Genomic DNA, 19,313 nt, shown 5'->3' with positions numbered 1-19,313 from the left:
TGATCAGCAGTTTCATTTTTCCACTGACATTTTTAGTTCATCTTCGTCGTCCTCCATTGTCCATACTTTGGGTGGCTTTGGAACACGGAGACTTTCATCGTGTGGCACTGGTCTTATGGCTGAAGGAAGATTAGGATATTATATTGATTTCTTGTTCTTTGCTGAATATCCTGTTACATTTATGAGGCAGAAGTACCAATCTTTTACATGATCTCTCTGCTCTCTCCATATCATTGGGACAGCGAAAGGCATTGAAGGTCGTAATCCATTCAGCCATGCTATAAGTAAGTCAGTATTGTCTTTTGATACCTCCCCTGCCCAGGAGATGTGGTATGCTCGGTACACGGTCAGCCAAATGATTCACTACGCCTGCATCGAATTCGCAGAAGTGCTTGAATATGTGTAGATCAACGATTTATGTTATTTCAGTAGAAAATTCAGAATATACTGTTTCAGAAAAAGTTCATATATGAGTTTTTAGAATTATAACAGAATATTATCCAAGAAGTATCATTTCTCCTTGCGGAGTATGACATGCTAAGTATGTCGAGATGAGGAGACATAAAGCCGCAATGCTCCTCTGGGAAATATGCTAATTATGCAAATTGTCTCTTCAGAGGACTCTTCCTCTCTGAAGAGACAATTTGCATAACTAACAATATTATAATGTTTTGTATCATTTCTCAAAAACCTTACGTGATAGAAAAAATCTGAAGTCATTTCTGAAATCAGCATGAAAAAATCTATCAGGAACACTCAAAATTGTCTGAGGGAAAAAACCTTGGTAGCACAGTGCTATTCAACCATTCAAGCAAGAGAAGTAAGAGCACTGCTCGGAAGCTTACAATCTAATAGGGGGACACAAAAGGTAAAAAGTGCTTGTTCTGTATGGACCAGTAGTGTAGCTAATGGGTGATGAGGGGCAGTTGCCCCAAGCCCTGTGCTCTGAGGGGGTCCACCTGGAGATACGCTACTGTAACTGTATGAGCCTGCACACACCCATACAGTTAACTCTGTAGCAGAGCAGGGACACTCGATCTCCCTGCACTGCCACCCTGCCGCTATACGGCCCCTGAGCAGGAGGGGGTCTGATGCTAGCAGTGGGCCCACAACTGCCCGTCATCACAAGTTCAACTGTATCGGCTAGGTGTCGATACAGCTTACCATATTAATGAGAGTGGAAATGTTATGCTTTCTCCCTCTCACCATCTGACGTCCCTGACAAAGACACTGACAGGGGTTGCAATGAAGTCACTACTTGGAGCCCGCTGTCCTGAGATGTGTGAGCCTTTGTGGAAGCAGGGAAATGAGCAGGAGAGGTGTGTATTGTATTTTTTTACGGGAGTGCATTATATAATATAGAGTCTATCTATGGGGGTGCATTAAACTAGAGTCTGCCTATGGGGGTGCGTTATACAATACAGAGTCTGCCTATGAGGGGCGCATTATACAATATAGAGTCTGCCTGTGGGGAGTGCATTGTACAATATAGAATCTGTCAATGGGGGTACATTATACAATAAAGAGTCTGCTTATGGGGTGTGCATTATAGTATATAGAGTCTGCCTATGGGAGTGTGTTATACAATACAGAGTCTGCCTATGAGGGGTGCATTATACAATATAGTTTGTCTATGGGGAGTGCATTATACAATATTCAGCCTGCCTATGGGGAGTGTATTATACATTATAAAATCTACCTATGGGGTGTATTATACTATATAGAATCTGCCTATGGGGGTGCATTATATAATATAGTCTGCCTATGGGGGTGCATTATATAACATAGTCTGCCTATGGAGGGTGCATTATACTATAGAGTCTGCCTGTGGGTGCATTATTATTTATAGAGTCTGCCTATGTGGGTGCATTGTACTATATAGAGGCCTATGTGGAGTTCATTATACTATATAGAGTCTACCTATGGGGGTGCATTATACTATATAGAGTCTGCCTATGGAAAGTGCATTATACCATATAGAGTCTGCTTATAGGGGTGCATTATACTATATAGAGTAGGCCTAAGGGGGTACATTAAATTGTATACATTCTACCTATGGGGGTGTATTATACTATATAGAGTCTGCCTATGGAGGGTGCATTATACAATATAGAATCAGCCTATGGGGAGTGCATTATACAATATAGAGTCTGCTTATGGGGAGTGCATTACACAATAGAGTCTGCCTATGGAGGTGCATTATACTATATAGAGTCTACCTGTGGGGTGTATTGTAATATATAGAGTCTGCCTATGGGGTGCATTATACAATGTAAAGTCTGCCTATGGGGGTACATTGTACAATATAGAGTCTGCTTATGAGGTGTGCACTACACTACATAGAGTCTGCCTATGGAGGGTGCATTATACTATAGAGTCTGCCTATGGGGGTGCATAATACTATATAAAGTCTTCCTATGGTTGTGCAATATACTATATAGAGGCCTATGTAGAGTGCATTATACTATATAGAGTCTACCTATGGAGGGTGCATCATACTATAGAGTCTGCCTGTGGGAGATGTATTATCCTATACAGAGTCTGCCTATCGGGATGCAGTATTCTATATAGAGTCTGACTATGGGTGGTTCATTATACAATATAGAGACAGCCAATGAAGAGTGCATTATAATATATGGAGGCCTATGGGGAGTGCATTATACTATATTGAGGACTACCTGGTGCATTATACCATATGGAGGCTATCTAGGGGGCCATCATATAGTGTGGAGATTACAGTGAGAGGGTCATCATGCAGTATTGGAGCCATCAAACAGTTTGGGGGCTACTAAGGGGTCAGTATATTGTGTGGGTGGTACTATACAAAGAGGGGGAATTTTACTGTGCATAAGAGAGCATCATACTATGCATAGGGGAGATTTGAGACATTATTAAATGTAAAGTGGACACTTATTGTTATAGGGGAACTCAGGTTACTATGACTGTCAAAGGGGCACACAGGGCATTATTACTTTCTAGGGGGCAAAATGCGGGCACTGTTTTCTAGGGCACTTACACAGGGCATTGCTATAGTCTAGAAATTTGTTTTACCAGCTATAGGGCACACAGTAGGTTCAGTAATAAGGACACATACGGCAGCAGAGGCTCAGTATTGGTGTATCAGCAAGATAAAGAGTTTGTGCAGGTTGGGAATAGATGCAGTGCTGAAAATATAAGACGTGAAATGTGTCTTTTGTCAGGAACCCTGCACTGCACTTGCTCACTGAGCCAGTGCGTGTGTCCTGAGTACAAAAACAGTGCTCAAAGATACCTGTGGAGCAGGGCAGCAGCGGTGACGATGCGTGCTTCAGAATATCAGAACCTGAAACAAGTGATTGCTGGGGGCGTGGCCTAAGCTCCACAGAGCTAGGAGCTGCAGGGAAACTCCTAGAAAGGTAACTACAGGACAGTGTTACCAAGGGGCATAGACAGAAACAGAAACCAGATGAAGCCGGGGTCAAAGCACAAGATAGCAATACAGTACCAAAGAGTTAGACAGAATGGATAGTCAGGACAGAGCAATAGATCAGAAAACCAGAACGGGCAATAGACGGTACAATAGGGACAAACTGTAATGGAGTAACGATTGCCAAGCCAGGAGGTCAGAACCAGAAAAGACAATAGTACCAAAATGAGAGATGGAGTACAGAGTGAGGGAACAGACCGGGCCATACACGGGAAGCAAACAAGCAACGCAGAATACACGCACACCAGGGGTCAGACACACCAGAATAACAGTATAGCTGACAGAGAGCCCTGGGTGAGTATGAATACCCCTCCCAGATCCAGAAAGACGCCACAAACACTTAACCCTGTGAGTGCAGGGCAAGCACCCTGTTCAAACCATGACAGTACCCCCCTCTTAACGGGGGGCCACTGGACCCCCAGGCTTGTCTGGGTATCTGGCGTGGAAAGCCCGCACCAGATGATCAGCATGCACCGAACTGGCCGGAACCCATGACCGATCTTCCAGAAAGTACCCCTTCCAGTGTATCAGATACTGGAGTCTCCGGTGCACCCACCGGGAGTCAACAATGCGCCCTACTTCATACTCCAGCTGCCCCTCTACCAGCATTGGCAGAGTATTTGATGAGGGATCCTCTCTCACCGTCCCCAAAGGCTTTAACAGGGACCTGTGGAAGACATCAGAAATTTTAAAGGCGGTGGGCAGCTGCAGTCGATTGGCTACTGGGTTAACAACCTCCACAACTTTCTATGGGCCAATAAACTTGGGGCCCAGCTTTATAGATGATATCTTAAGCTTGATATTGCGTGTGGATAGCCACACCTTCTCCCCTACTGCAAATACTGGACCTGGCCCCCTCCTCCTGTCAGCAAACCGCTTATAGTTTTCCTGGGCCTTGGAAATATTCCTCTGAACCTCCCTCCAAAGAATTCTAAGACGTTGTGTCACACCCTCAGCTCCAGGACAACCTGAATCCATGCGGGAAAACTCTCCAAAATGTGGGTTAAACCCATAGTTGATCTGAAAGGGAGACTTCCCCGTAGATTGACTCACACGACCGTTGAATGCAAACTCTGCCATGGGCAATACCTCACACCAGTCCTCCTGCCTGGAAGAGGCCAAGCATCTCAGAATCTGCTCCAACGATTGGTTTGTGCGCTCTGTCTGTCCATTAGACTCTGGGTGGTAGGCAGAGGAGAAGGACAACGAAATCCCCAGCTTTTTGCAAAAAGCCCTCCAGAACCTGGCTACAAACTGTACCCCTCTGTCTGACACCACATTCATAGGCACTCCATGCAACCGAATTATATACTGCATAAATAAGCGGGCCAGGGTTTCAGCAGATGGTAACGTGGGGAGAGGTACAAAGTGGGCTTGTTTTGAAAACCTATCCACCACCACCCATATCACCGAGTTGCCCCTGGAAGGAGAAAGATTTGTGATAAAATCCATGGACAAATGTATCCATGGTCTATCTGGAATTGGCAAAGGTACCAACTCCCCGGCCTGCCGGACCTGAGAACTTTTAGAACGAGCGCACACCCCACATGCAGTCACAAACTTTTTAATATCTGTTACCATAGAGGGCCACCAGAAACCCCTCACAATTGCCCCCCGGGTAGCTGCATTCCCAGGGTGAGCACTCAACATAGAATAGTGAAATTCCTTCATAAGTCCGAGACGGAAACGTTCCGGTACAAGCAATTTACCCGGGGGTTTACCACCTGGAGCCCAAGCCTGGGCCTCCAAAATCCCTCTCTGTAACTCAGATGAGATTTTGGCCACCACTACTCCTGGCTGAAGAATGAAGGAGGAAGGTTGTGGAGGGGACACCGAATCAAAGCTTCGGGATAAGGCATCAGCCTTGATGTTTTTAGATCCCGGGCGGAATGTGATGGTAAAATGAAATTGAGAAAAAAAAAGCACCCACCGAGCATGTCTGGGGGTCAATCTCTTGGCAGATTCGATATAGGCCAAATTTTTGTGATCAGTGATGACTGTAATGGGATGAACAGTCCCCTCCAGGAAATGCCTCCATTCTTCAAAAGCCAACTTTACCGCCAACAACTCTCTATTGCTGACATCGTAATTTCTCTCGGCAGAGGAAAATTTTTTAGAGAAGAAGGTGCAAGGCCTCAGATTAGTAAGGGTAGGAGGGCCTTGAGACAAAACTGCCCCCACCTCTACTTCCGAGGCGTCAACCTCCACGACAAGAGGTCTTGACGGGTCGGGTTGTACCAATACAGGGGCTGAAGAAAAGCACTTTTTTAATGTCATGAAACAATTTTTTGCAGCTACAGACCAATTTTTGACATCAGCTCCCTTGAGAGTGAGGTCCATTAGAGGCTTTACCACCTGCGAGAAGCCCTTAATAAATTTCCTATAAAAGTTGGCAAAGCCCAAAAATCGCTGCAACCCTTTCAAGTCATGAGGCTGCATCCAATCCGTAAAAGTCTGGACCTTCTTAGGATCCATGCAGAACCCCTCCCCTGACACAATCAACCCCAGAAAGGATACTTCTTGCATGAAAAATGAGCATTTTTCCAACTTGGCATACAAATGATTCTCCCTCAGTCTCATGAGAACCATCCGCAAATGGTGCAAGTGAGATTGACTGTCCACCGAGTACACCAGAATGTCATTCAAATAGATAACCACAAAATGACCAATTAAATCAGAAAAAATTGCATTAATACAATTCTGAAAGACAGCAGGAGTGTTGGTGAGACCAAAGGGCATAACCAAGTTTTCGAACAGCCCTTCAGTCGTCAGGAATGCTGTTTTCTATTCGTCCCCTTCCCGGACTCTTATAAGGTTATATGCCCCACGTAAATCCAGTTTAGAGAACCACTTGGCCCCGGTGAGTTGGTTACATAGATCAGGAATTAGGGGGAGAGGGTATGTATTTTTCACAGTAATTTTGTTTAATTCCCGAAAGTCGAGGCACGGCCGCAAACCACCATCTTTTTTCTTAACAAAAAAGAAGCCCGCCGCCACAGGTGAAACAGAAGGCCTAATATTCCCTTTGCAGAGATTCTCGGTAATGTACTCCTTCATGGCTAGACGTTCAGGCCCGGGCAAATTGAACAGGCCAGCCTTGGGTAACTTGGCTCCAGGGACTAGATTAATGGCACAATCAAAGGGTCTATGTGGTGGTAGGGCCTCAGCCTCACTTTCAGAAAATACGTCTTCAAAATCTTTCAGGTACTCTGGAATACCTTCCAGATCGACAGACGACACTGACACAGATTTTACTGGGATGACAAGAGTTGTCAAGTTACAACATAGACCGTTAGCCATACAACCCCACTGAATGATCTCCCCCGTGACCCAGTCAATAGTAGGATTGTGACGTTGAAGCCAAGGCATACCCAGTACCAGTCCAGCCGGCAGATTATTTAGAACAAAACACCTTAATTTTTCCACGTGAGTGGAACCCACTTTCAGAGAAAAGGTATCAGTCATGAAACAAATTCCCTCCTGGGTGATAGGAGAAGAATCAATTGCCACGATTTTAACAGGATCTTTTAACCTGACTGTCCCTATCTTATGAAAAGTCACAACTTTGGCATCGATCAGATTAATAGAAGAACCACAGTCAACAAAGGCGGTAGTCACAACCGGACCTGTAAGTTCTAGTTTCACCGGAAGCAGAATTTTAGTAAGTGAGGAAAAGGGTACCTGGGAGTCTGGGCAACCTCCTCGATTGTTACCCAGACTCAGTCGTTTCCTAGACGGCTTCACTGAAGAAGGACAAGAAGGACAGTTCCTTCTCCAATGTCCAGCGGATCCACAGTAAAAGCAAAATTGTTTGTTTCTACGGTGTCTCCTCTCTTTTTCCTTGAATGACGTGGCACCAACCTCCATGGGCTCAGGACTAGATGCAGAGTCTCTCAGATTGGAGAATAAAGGGGTCTTCTGCAGCATGACCCCTCTTACCCGCAGCCTACGGTCCATGCGGACAGCCTGGATCATAGCGTCCTCCAAAGAATCCTGTGGAGGATGAAGGGCTAGGGCATCTTTCAAACGTTCGGACAGGCCTCTACAGAACAAACCCCGGAGGGCAGCATCATCCCAGGAGACCTCCGCTGCCCAGCGTCTGAACTCAGAGCAGAACCATTCAGCAGAGTGCCTCCCCCGTGTCACACTCATCAACAAATCCTCTGCCAGACGCACTCTATCAGGCTCATCATAAATGTGCCCCAGAGCCTCAAAGAACAAATTCACAGACATACGTTCAGGAGCAGAGGAAGACAGATAGAAAGCCCATGCCTGTGGAGCCCCCCGAAGTAGGGAAATGACGACCCCCACCCTCTGGAACTCATCCCCGGAGTAGCGGCGCCTCAGAGAAAAAAAAAGCTTGCATCCTTCTCTGAATGACCTGAACTCCCTTTTATCCCCTGTGAAAAGGTCTGGCAATTTGACCAGAGATTCGGGGGATGCCAATGACACATCTCTATCCCCAGCACTAGGAGCCCCTGCAGCGACAGCCCCCTGCACAGTATCCACCAACTGTTGCTGGGTATGGGCCATCGTGCGCTGTTCCACATTAAGTTTGTGGAACATTTGGGTCAGGTGCTTGACCTGATCAGCCAAAGCTTGTATGGGATCCATGAGGATAACACACTCTTTTTTTTTTTCCTTCAGAGGAAAAAGAAACTGAAATGGTCAGCTATAATGTCAGGAACCCCTCACTGCACTTGCTCATTGAGCCAGTGCGTGTGTCCTGAGTACAAAAACAGTGCTCAAAGATAGCTGTGGAGCAGGGCAGCAGCAGTGACGATGCGTGCTTCAGAATATCAGGACCTAAAGCATGTGACTGCTTGGGGCGTGGCCTAAACTCCTAGAAAGAGAACTACAGGACAGTGTTACCAAGGGGCATAGACAGAGACAGAAACCAGATGAAGCCGTGGTCAAAGCACAAGATAGCAATACAGTACCAAAGAGTTAGACAGAATGGATAGTCAGGACGTATCAATAGGTCAGAAAACCAGAACGGGCAATAGACGGTACAATAGGGACAAACTGTAATGGAGTAACAATAGCCAAGCCAGGAGGTCAGAACCAGAAAAGACAATAAGTACCAAAGCGAGAGACGGAGTACAGAGTGAGGGAACAGACTGGGTCATACACGGGAAGCAAACAAACAATGCAGAATACACGCACACCAGGGGTCAGACACACCAGAACAACAGTATAGCTGACAGAGAACCCTGGTAAAGAGTGAGTATAAATACCCCTCCCAGATCCAGAAAGAGGCCATGAACACTTAACCCTGTGAGTGCAGGGCAAGAACCATGACATCTTTATTGTGATCTCTTCAGCTGAGTCATGGCTGGAAGAAGTGGTCATGTCAGTCTGGATCAGATGAAAATGATGGGAAAAGTGAACGATTCCATCAGAAAGAACGTCATCTGTAAGTCACTATCTATAACTGTACTGTAATCTCTTATATTTTCCATAGGACTGGTATCTACCACAGACTATATGGTATTAATATCAGTGTTGGTCTTGGTATAGAGATTATTTTTAGCAACAGCGCGGTCATCTTCTGAGGTTCTACTATATCTACTATCAAGATTACCTAGTTATGGGCCCACTCAGAAGTCCCCCCCCAAAGCAAAACCCTAGCTATGTCTCTGGTATAGACCAACAATAATTATAACAAATATACAGTGGCATGTAAAAATTGGACACCCCTCGTCAAAATTACTGTTATTGTGAACAGTTAAGCAAGTTGAAGATTAAATGATCCCTAATAGGCCTAAAGATTAAGATTACACATTTCCTTTGTATTTTAGGCAAGAAAACAGTGAAGGAATTAATTATTTGATCCCTTGCTGATTTTGTAAGTTTGCCACTGACAAAGACATGAGCAATCTATAATTTTAAGGGTAGGTTAATTTTAACATTGAGAGGGGATCAAATACTTATTTCTCACTTCAAAACACAAATAAATTTATATAATCTATACAATGTGATTTTCTGGATTTTATTTTTGATATTCTATCTCTTAATGTTAAAATTAACCTACCCTTAAAATGATAAACTGTTCATATCTTTGTCGGTGGGCAAACTTACAAAAATCCTGAAAACATGATCTGTTGGTGGGCCTTGAGGACTGGAGTTGGGGAACCCTGATTTATACAATGTATTTTCTGGATTTTATTTTTTATATTCTTTTATTTATATATATATATAATATATATATATATATATATATATATATATAGTCATTTTTTACATTTTAAAAATTACACAAAGGAAATTGGGACAATGCAAAAGTTTGATTTACTGAATCTTGAGTACTGCAGAAATTCTTTTGTAACCTTGGTCAGATGTGTGCCTTGCCACAGTTCTGTCTCTGAGCCCCTCAGCCAATTCCTTTGACCTCATGATTCTCATTTGGTCTGACATGCACTGTGAGCTCTGAGGTCCTATATAGACAGGTGTGTGCCTTTCCAAATCAAGTCCTATCAGTTTAATTAAACACAGCTGGACTCCAGAGAAGGAGTAGAACCATCTCAAGGAGGATCACAAGGAAATGGATAGCATGTGACTTAACTATGAGTGTCTGAGCAAAGGGTCTGAATACTTATGACTATGTAATATTTCAGAGTTTTTTTTTAAATAAAATTGCAAAAATTTCTACATTTCAGGGTTTTTTTCAGTCAAGATGGGGTGCAGAGTGTATATTAATGAGGAAAAAAATGAACTTTTTTGAATTTACCATATGGCTGCAATGAAACAAAGAGTGAAAATTTTAAAGGTGTCTGAATACTTTCTGTACCCACTGTACTTGCCATTCCCCTGTCCAGGATGCAGGCTCTGATACCTTCCAACCTGCACCTGTCATTGCACGTTTGCAACTACATGGGATACTTTGTCCCAGAGCAGTGTTCACCTAGCTGGCCATCCCCAGGCTTTGGAATGGAAACATATATACCCAGCCACCCACCCACAGGCCCAAACACTAAACAGGCTGTTATGACTGCCAAAGCATATTCACACAGTTACAATATACAAACCAGAAAGATGAATACCTGAACCTGACAGTTCCCTGTTCAGACTAGGAAAAGCCTGGTCTACCTGGTCTGACCCTGGTCTATACCTGCCTGAACGCAGAGATTGGGACCCTAAGACAATGCAATGGTGCCCCCAGTTGACCGCAGCTTACCGTGAATGTCCTTAGCATCTAGAAGAATGACACACAAAGCAAATGCAAACAACACAAACTGCAGCACAGTGAATGAATCCAACATAGTCTATCACCAGCAGGAAACACCAGTAGGGGAAGATGTTTAAAGCTGCACCTGAAAGTTGATAGGACAGATAAACAGAGTAAATGAAAAACACCTGTTGACCAAAACCGACAGAAACAATGATAACAAAACTAAAATGCCCAAACAAAAGGTGTATTAGTTGTGGCTCAACAGAAAGAGATGCCGACCACACAACACAGAATCAGGGTTCGAATTCAGGAGCATGACATGCACACGAGCACATTGCCATGCTTGCACTGGAAATGTTGCCATTTAGTCTTGTGAAAACTGAGGGTTTCTGCCACCTCTTGGCGGCCATCACTATTTTTCTTGATGTGCCTACCCTGCCTTACACCAGCACGTGTCCGATAACATCTCCTATGCCCTGATCCGAGCAGTTATTGGGAAGGTCCACATAGCAACCAACACGTGGACAAGAACTTGTGGCCAGGCACACCACATTTTCCTGACAGCATACTGGATGAACCTTGTGGAGGCCGAGACCTAATAAGACCCTGAGACGGCACACGTACTGCTGTCGCCGAGGATTGCAGGCCCTAGTTCCATCAGGGCTCCACCACCTACACCAGATTCTGCACCCTCCTCCTCTTCATTCTCTATCTTTGAACTGTCATTTCAGAGCATGTTATCCATATCAGTTGCAGGCCTGAAGCCCTGCAGCAAGTGACATCATTTTGTAGACTATACCCCTCAGGGAACTTATTTAGATGTGTGGTGAGCACCTTGAACACCCAGGTTCTTCATAGAAATTTATAACATTGAGCAGTGAAAATAAAAACAATCACACTTTCCCCACAAAAATGTTTTTTAGCCCCCAAATTTTGCATTTTCATAAAGATAGGAGAAATTGCACCATACCATTTGCTGTACAATTTTTCCTGAGTATGTCTATATCCCATATGTGGGGGTAAACTACTGCTCATGGCAGGGCTCAGAATGGAAGAAGTGATGTTTTGGAACACAGGCATTGATGGAATGATCTGCCGATGTCATGTCTCATTTGGAGAGCCCCTGAAGTGCCTAAACAGTGAAAAAAGTCCACAAGTGACACCATTTTGGTAGCTAGATCCCTCAAGGAATGTATCTTGATGTGTGGTGAGCACCTTAAATCTTCAGCTGCTTCACAGAGCAGTGAAACTGCTTAGAGCCGTAAAAATTAAAAAAAATCAAATTTTTCCCACAAAAATGTTGTTTTAGCCCAAATTTTCTATTTTCTCAATGATAGCAGGAGAAAATGGACCCCAAAATTTGTTTTGCAATTTCTCCTCAGTACACCAATTCCCCATATGTGGTCGAAAACTACTTTTGAGGCACAGTGCAAAGTTCAGAAGGGAAGAAGCAGAGCCACTGAGGTGCCAGAACATCAGAACCCCTCATATGAGATCCCATTTTACAAACTACACCTCTCAATTAATTCACCTAGGGATGCAGTGATCATATTGACACCACAGGTGGATCACAGAATTTTATACCATTGGTCGATGAAGAAAAAATAATTATATTTTTACCTCCAAAAATTTTTTAGCCCCAGATTTTACATTTTCACACTGGAAAATGGGTAAAAATGGCAGCAAAATTTTGTCCACAATTTCGCTGAATGTAGAAATATCTCATATGTGGCTGTACAGTACTGCCTAGCCATACAGTGAGACTCGGGAGGGACAGTGTGCTATTGTTATACAGTAGGCCTTCTGGAGCGCAGTGATGTTCAGTGATGTCCTTGTTTAAGAGTGCACAAAATTGTGTCTGAGTGCACTTTTATACACTCATAATAAAAAGACGGACACCTCCGAATCACAGGTCAGATGGCATCCACAGTGCCACCATCTGCCTCATTATAGGGAATCTTCCACCCAGGGTTCTGTCTGTATCACCTATTTCAGAGATTTACGTGGAAACCCTGAGGTAAGAGCTAAATGTAAAGCGCAGGATACATACTGTATGTGCCGAACCTTAATGCGATCTTTGGGAGGCAGAATGAACAAATCAATAGCAGGTGAAGAATTGGTTTTATTTATTTTTTATTTATTTTTTATGCCGTTCCTTGTGCGGTATAAGTGATTAGACGACTTTATTTTTCGAGTCAATGCATTTACAGCGATACCAGATTTATATAGTTTTTTTATGTTTGGCTGCTGTCTTTTGCATCCCCATGTTTTGAGTTGACGTTTGTATTGGTATTATTTTTGGGCTTATGACATTTTTTGATCGCTTTCGATTTCTGGGAGGCAGAATAAACAAAAACCAACAATTCAGGTATTGGTTATTTTTCATGCCGTTTGACGTGTGGTAAAATTGATAAGGCAGCTTTATTCTCTGGGTCAGTACGATTACTGCGATACTCCATTTATATTTTTTTTAATGTTTTGGAGCTGTATTCTAGAGCTATAACTTTTTATTTTTTGGCTGGTGGAGTTGTATGGCCGTTTGTTTTCAGCTACACCATTTATATTTACATTCGTCTTTTTTATCTCATTTTATTCAATTTTGTGTTTGGCAGTATGATGATAGAGCATAATTTTTCCCTTTTTTATATATATTTTTTTATGGTGTTCACGAAAGGGGTTAACTAGTGGCACAGTTTTATAGGTCAGGTTGTTCCCCTTTAAAGGGAACCTGTCAGCAGGAATGTGCTGAGTAACCTACAGACAGTGTCAGGTTGGCGCCGTAATACTGATTAAAATAATACTTTGGGTGATAAAATCCATCTTGTGGTTGTAGTTTAATCTTTATTTTCAGTTAATGAGATTTGTGTGCTTCGAGGCAGCCTGTGCGGGGGGTCGGGGTCTTCATGTGGTGCTCTGCTTATGTATTCATGTGTATGGCTTCTGACAGTTCACTGATCCCTCAGTAACCTGCACCCTAGTTTGCATAATGAATATAATATATATTGAAAATAAAATCACGTTCAGCAGGCAGCCGCTGGTGGTGGTGCCTGTGCTGCAGCATGATCGCATGGATAATGTGCATGTCATTATTTTATTTGCTGATATAAAGTTATTCATAAAAAGAACTCTCTCAAAATGATGCCGGCCGCACCTGTGCAATAGCATCTATTGGTGATATGGCACCATGTTGGTGGAGACATTTTATTTTTCTCCAGCAAGATGGCGCCGGTGGCACCTGTGCAATAGCATCTATCCGATCGCCGATAGATGCTACAGTGCTGCACAAATTAATTGGGACAAAGCATTTTTTTAAGTAAAATCGTAAGTTGGTTACCAGTCAGCGATTCAAACCAGTTTTAACTGCTTTGAACAGGCACTCACATCTGTTCAAAGCAGTTAAAACTGGTTTGAATCACTGACTGGTAACCAACTTACGATTTTGCTTAAAAAAATGCTTTGTCCCAATTAATTTGCACAGCACTGTACTTTGCCGGCGCAGCTGGCGCCATTTTGAGAGAGAATTTTTTTTCTGAATAAATTTATATCAGCAAATAAAATAATTACATGCACATTATACATGCAATCATCCTGCAGCACAGGCACCGCCACCAGCGCCTGCCTGCTGAATCTGATTTTATTTTCACTTCTCCACCCCAGGTATACACATGGCAGTTTGCCATTTACAGATTTTGATTATGGGTTTTTATACCAGCGGCCAAACATGCGGTCATGGGGGTTTTCATCCTACACATGGGCATTTGTGCAATTATATGGATGGGTGCAACTTTGTTTGATAATGATTGCCTTATATATATATGCAACCATTCCTCCAGGGTTTTTTTGAATACATATATGTACTTTAGATGGCTATCATATAACATACTATAACTCTTGCTGCTATAATTTTTGCTGCTATTTTGAATGAAGATAATTAGGTATCATGCATTTTCTTTGCACATGGCACTTTATTTTATACTTTTGTAACCCATATGGTGGTTGCTTCATCTCAATTTGAGAGAGGTTACAATTGCAACATTGCACATATTACTTGTAGCTTTATATTAATATTTTTTGGCTAAGAAAAAAATTTTTTCTCTCAATTTTTGAGGTCTACAACCGCTGTTTGCGAACTTGCGCTTATATCGCCTACTGTTAAATTATGGGTTACATTTAACATCCCTATTGAAAACATGTTTTTCTTCATTTCTGCCCATATATATATATTTGTGTATATCTACAGGGTGGTGGTCACACCTGTTTGTTTCTTCTCTTTGTATATGCTATTAGCTCAATAAAAATTATTGTATTTATTCCATTGGTATGCGCCTTTTTCTTTTTTCTTGGGTATTTATGTCATTTAAGAAGGGCGAAATTTAGCGACTGGTTTTTTGGATTTATTGTTATGTTAAATTGTTGGTTATTGTAGCTAAAGTAAAATTTTCAGTCTCTCCCTGAAATTGACATTTTCAGAGTGCTACAGTAATTTTTTTTTCCACTTTAAATTTTTATTATTTTGGCATTTTACTAATTTGTCGTAACATTGATGTGAACAATAACTTTTTTTTAAATTTCAACATTTTTATTGATTTTGCATATTCAATACATATTATGTAGTATAAACTATTACAACTATTTTTTGAACTATTTTTTATCAAAAATGAAAATTTATGCACCTTACATAAACATATAAAACATTTACACCCAATTAACAACATATTGCAACCCTTCCCCCCTTTCTCCTGTGTAATCTATGTAATCTATAAGTAGTTAACCGACAAAAGAGTGAAATTGGTAAACAGTAAAACAACTATCTATTGTAGTGAAAAAAGGAGAGAAGCCAGCGCTGCTTGTGGTCAGAACGCAATACATAAAGTGCATATGCACATATTAATATCTAACTGTATTCAAAATGAGATATTTGGCATAAAATTTATCAATCATTTGAGCCACCCCACCGCGCCAAGGCAATCTCATGTGGGGCAGTCCTACTCTACATTTTTTATATTTGCTGTGCCATTGCGGCCTCCTCAATGTATTAAAAGCAAGACCATATTGAATGCAATCTGTACCTGAAGAATTTCTGAATCACTCCCATGGAGCCAGGAAGAGCAAGCGCAGATAAAGGCCTACCAGGTCTGGATATAGACATCTCAGGTTTAACCTCCACACCTACCTGACCAGCAAACAGATGAAGGGCGATGCAGGTTCAGATACAGATGCATAATTAAATAGAGCTTGGGGCAGGGCAGGGCTGCTGTGTGTGCACAGCAGCCTAGATCAATCACAGTGAACACAGAAAAAATGGCGAACATAACCCAGCGCGCAGGGCAACAGTGGCGGTCAACCACAAACCAACATCAGGTAAAAAAAGGAGAGAAGCCAGCGCTGCTTGTGGTCAGAACGCAATACATAAAGTGCATATGCACATATTAATATCTAACTGTATTCATAATGAGATATTTGGCAAAACATTGATCAATCATTTGAGCCACCCCGCCGCGCCAAGGCAATCTCATGTGGGGCAGTCCTACTCTACATTTTTTATATTCGTTGTGCCATTGCGGCCTCCTAAATGTATTAAAAGCAAGACCATATTGAATGCAATCTGTACCTGAAACATTTTTGAATCACTCCCATGGAGCCAGATAGAGCAAGCGCAGATAAAGGCCAACCAGGTCTGGATATGGCACAGCGAATATAAAAAACGTAGAGTAGGACTGCCCCACATGAGATTGTCTTGGCGCGGCGGGGTGGCTCAAATGATTGATCAATTTTTTGCCAAATATCTCATTTTGAATACAGTTAGATATTAATATGTGCATATGCACTTTATGTATTGCAATCTGACCACAAGCAGCACTGGCTTCTCTCCTTTTTTTACTTGATGTTGGTTTGTGGTTGACCACCACTATTGCCGTGCGTGCTGGGTTATGTTCGCCATTTTTTCTGTGTTCACTGCGATTGCTCTAGGCTGCTGTGTACACACAGCAGCCCTGCCCTGCCCCAAGCTCTATTTAATTATGCGCCTGTATCTGGACCTGTATCGGCCTTCATCTGTGTCTGCTGGTCACGCAGGTGTGGAGGTTAAACCTGAGATGTTTATATCCACACCTAGTTGGCCATAATCTGCGCTTGCTCTTTCTGGCTCCATGAGAGTGATTCAGAAATGTTTCAGGTACAGATTGCATTCAATATGGTCTTGCTTTTAATACATTTAGGAGGCCGCAATGGCACAGCGAATATAAAAAAACGTAGAGTAGGACTGCCCCACATGAGATTGCCTTGGCACGGCAGGGTGGCTCAAATGATTGATCAATTTTTTGCCAAATATCTCATTTTGAATACAGTTAGATATTAATATGTGCATATGCACTTTATGTATTGCATTCTCATCACAAGCAGCTCTGGCTTCTCTCCTTTTTTACTATCTATTGTAGTGCTTTCTGGTAAACAATGTTTCTGGTTTTAATTTCAGGTGCATATATGAAAAGATTCTTGAGGTTACCCACTCTAGAGCAAGCAACGTACAACTGTCCATGTGAAAAACACGGGCTCTACAAAATAATACAGGCTACTTTAAGTGATTGACATGCATGTGTGGTCCCTGCATGTGTGTGTGGGGGGAGGTGTGCATGTGGTATTTTTGTAGTGTTGTGTTATTTGTGGGGTGGTGTTTGTGTTGTGTATGTCTAGGGTGGTCTGGTGTTTGTGTGGTGTGTTGTGGCATTTGTGTGTTGTTGTGCTTGTGGGTTGGTGTATGTGTGCTGTCTGTGTGATGTCTGTTTGGTGTCGTCGCTATAATCCGTCACTGTCAGTCACAACTGTTGTTTTCCCCTCAGCACTTTTACTTTCACCTTCACATTTCTCCATTATATGTATAGGGCCTAACTTTGGGGGCCCTAATCTTATGACGGGGGTTTGCTAGCGAGATTTAACGTGCGCAGTATTCTGCTCCTGTGGGTGGAGAGGGGGCGTGCCAAATTTCACCCAAATCAGGCGAGAACTGTGGATTTGTATAGAGGGGGCAACTGCAGATTTCACATTTCTCCATTATACGTATAGGGCCTAACTTTGGTGGCCCCAATCTCATGACGGGGGGAAGCTAGCAAGATGTAACATGCGCAGTATTCTGCACCTGTGGGTGGAGAGGGGGCATGCCAAATTTCACCCAAATCAGATTTTATGGATTTGTATAGAGTTTGTATAGAGCGGGCTACTACAGATTTTGAGTTTTATATATTTAGATATATATTATATTCATTATGAAACCTAGGGGGCAGGTTACTGAGGGATCAGTGAACTGTCAGAAGCCATACACATGAATAAATAAGCAGGTGCCGCCGCATGCCTGCTGAATGTGATTTTATTCCAATACATATTATATCCAGTATGTAAAATAGGTGACAGGTCACTGAGGGGATCAGTGACCTGTCATAAGCCATACAGAAGATTATAAAGACCCCCCTCCCCACAGGCCACAAGAATCTCATTAGCTGAAAACTACAAATAAAGATCACACAACAACCACAAGATGGTTTTCATCAACCCACGTATCATTTTAATCAGTATAACAGTGCCAACCTGACACTGTATGTAGGTTACTGAGCACAATCCTGCTGACAGGTTCCCTTTAAGAATGGCCTAACAACGCATTTCTTTCTATTGGCCTATTGCCCCATCTCACTTCTCTAGCTATCCTTGTTTTGCCCATACATAATTTTCTTCAAAATCATGACCCTCGTAGTATCGGTTCACACCCTCCATGCACTTAATAGCCCTCTATGTACTTGTACACATTTACCTTTAGTATCTTCCCTATTACCTCATAGATTTTAAGCTTGCAAGCAGGGCCCTCATGTGAAACATGTGAATAAACTTTACTATAGCTTCTTGTAATAATGCAGCTGGTTTTCTTTAATTTATTCTTTTTATCATTGAAAGCAATCTTCAATTTTTCTTCCACAGTCACAAAAAGCAGAGTTGTTAGAAAGACTCTTGTTGCCTATCACTGTGTTTTTTAAAAAAAACTGACAGGGTGTGCAGACTCCAAAGAATTTCCTTTGGACCAAGAATTGCTGTCATTTTTGACAAATGCTGTGACAGGCAGCAAGGTTCATTGTGACAACCTGGCTTTATGTCAATGCTATGCCAAAATTGAGGACTTTGCTGGAAAGAAGAAAAAACCCTCCTGACTCTAAGATTCAATTCACAGACCTCAGATAAATATAATTTTTATAACACAGAAAGTTATAGATAACGCTATCTAAAACGATCATATGCACCAATAAGCCATAACATTAAATGTGAAGTGAATATAATGGATTATCTTTTTACAATTACAATGGCACCAGCTAATGGGTGATACAGGCAGCAAAAAATATTGAAAGAATGAAAAATAATGGAAGCAAAAAAGCCAAAAATCATAACAGCAGTCTTTATTGAAATATATCATAAACAATCAGATAAAAAAAGATAAAAAAGAGGGAATGTGGAACAAAGAACCCAACTCACCCAAGGTCCCAAATGCATAATGAAAATATAGAAAGTGGCATAAAAAAACTGATATACTGAGGTCACAATACACAAAATACAACTATAAAATAATGCCATAAAGTTGCAATAATACTAAGAAAAAGCCCCTATGAAAAATACTGAATATATAACAGGATAAAACCA

The sequence above is a fragment of the Dendrobates tinctorius genome, unplaced genomic scaffold, assembly GCF_039654945.1.
Source record: "Dendrobates tinctorius isolate UK_male_01 unplaced genomic scaffold, ASM3965494v1 ptg000265l, whole genome shotgun sequence".
Classification (NCBI taxonomy): domain Eukaryota; kingdom Metazoa; phylum Chordata; class Amphibia; order Anura; family Dendrobatidae; genus Dendrobates; species Dendrobates tinctorius.
The sequence above is the reverse complement of the archived record's forward strand: the minus strand, read 5'-3'. Positions refer to the sequence as shown.